This window comes from Sinocyclocheilus rhinocerous, unplaced genomic scaffold (genome assembly GCF_001515625.1).
Source record: "Sinocyclocheilus rhinocerous isolate Xijiao unplaced genomic scaffold, SAMN03320098_v1.1 scaffold486, whole genome shotgun sequence".
Lineage (NCBI taxonomy): Eukaryota > Metazoa > Chordata > Actinopteri > Cypriniformes > Cyprinidae > Sinocyclocheilus > Sinocyclocheilus rhinocerous.
The window spans coordinates 573,367-575,291 of NW_015661373.1; the positions used below are offsets into that span (position 1 = coordinate 573,367).

The 1,925-nt window shown below is 38.2% G+C and overlaps 1 protein-coding gene across 2 annotated transcripts in view; it reads left to right on the forward strand.

The window, feature by feature from the left end:
* LOC107726302 (5'-AMP-activated protein kinase catalytic subunit alpha-1-like) overlaps positions 1-1,925 on the forward strand; it is a 29,399-nt gene that overhangs the window by 24,503 nt on the left and 2,971 nt on the right. The gene's annotated exons all lie outside the window — the stretch shown is intronic.

A 1,925-nucleotide genomic window follows, 5' to 3' on the forward strand; every position in this document is an offset into this window, starting at 1 on the left:
GTTTGTAGGCCTGTCACGATAACAACTTTTTTTTGTGCGATATATTGCCCCAGAAATAATTGCGATAAGCGATATTATTGTCATTTTAAAGACCATTTTATGCCACTGAATATATAATCATAATGTAACAGTATAATAATGCAAGAAGGCCTACACACTTCCAAATGACAACAAACTTTTAATTTTTAAGAATATTTAGATCATGGAAATTAAGTATCAAAATATTAGATACCTTAAAAAAACTGCGTAAATAGTAAATAAACATTTTCTAACAAAAAGTGCAAAGTAACGAGTAGAAAAAAAGAAAAATGCACAAAGAACTTGTATGGAGATTTTTCCATCTACAGATTTTTCCCGGACCTTCTTTTCTCTGTAAATTAAGGGTGCACACTATTGCTGAAAAACACAATCACTACTTAGCAGTCAGATGTCCGTATGCACAAAGGCACAGATCCCTAAACAAGGCCATATCTGCAGATGAAACTTTGTTTGTGGAAGCATTTTTTAATTTTGAACTTGCACCTCATGACTACATCACGTTATGTATGAGAAGCTGCAAAAGACACAGGTGCAAGTGGAATGTACAAAACATGGTGACATTAAGTTTTAAGTAAATATAATGTGCAATATATTGCGTCACCAAAAATGATTGAGGTCATGTACATATATTGCGCGATAAGTCGATATATTGATTATTGCGACAGGCCTAGTTCAGATAGCATACTGCGGGAGGTTGGGGGCGCGGAAAATCGTGCTATAAAGCGATTTAGAAATCGCGCAAGCTCAAATTGCGATTTTATGACGATTTCGATTAATCGCACAGCCCTAATGTGGAGTAGATGTTATGTTTATATGTATATTTATGTGTTATTGTAAATATGTACATACTTACCTTTTATACTTGCCTCACTAATTAGTCATCCTGGTTTAATCCAAAAGTGGTGGAGCTTGGACTGTAAACAAAGAGCCCCAAACCAGTGTGTGTTTTCAGTTTACCTGGCGAGCAAGCGTGCAACTGTGGTGCCGTGAGCAATTCTTACCAATACTGAAGTTTGTGTGTATATCTCTGTTTCTTTGTACAGTGTTTACTTTGTTACTTTGTATTAGTGTTGTCAAAAGACCCGGTATCAAGTCGGTACTAAAAAAATGAAAACGTTACGGTACCAGGTTTTTTTAAGTACCGGTGGTACCGAGTACCCGGTCGGTGTGTTATGATTGGCGAATACCTCAAGCATGTGATGGAAATGTTACGCCGCTTACCATACTGTGATGCCCTGTCAGGCCGGAGCGTAACATAAAACGTCTACTCTTCCAGGATCAGGAAACAGTCCTCCATAAAATGTGCTGCACACATCTGAATATTTGGGTTGAAGTGTTCTGGAACAGTGTTGTAAATGCAACGTAACCACTGATTTCTAGTCGTGTCCTCCATTGGAAGGCCAAACAAAGTAGTTTCACTTTCACAACGAAACACAGAGTCACGCGCGGCGGCGGGCTAGAGTGAGCGGAGGCGGGCGGGCTTGAGAACGATCAGAAAAGCAGTTCTGGGCTTTTTTTTTTCTTTTCTTTTCTTTTAGCTGATGTAGTTAGTTGTTATTCTTGGCTGAATAACTCTAGAAGGTTTTCAAAAGCCCTTTAAAATTAAATATGTACACAGTTTGGATTAAATGAAAGTATAGTCAAATTTTTTAATTAGCATGTTTTTGTGTTTTGCTTTGGTACCAAAATTGCTACCGAGAACCGTGGATTTTCACTGGTATTGGTAACGAATACTGACATTTTGGTACCGTGACAACACTACTTTGTATATAGCTTTGGTCGTTTTTCTACTGGGACTGTTTCACCTCTTGATCACTTTACACTTTAACACCTCTGCAAGTATTGGCATCACTTTGGGGGGGGGGGGGGTTTTGGGAACATTTGTT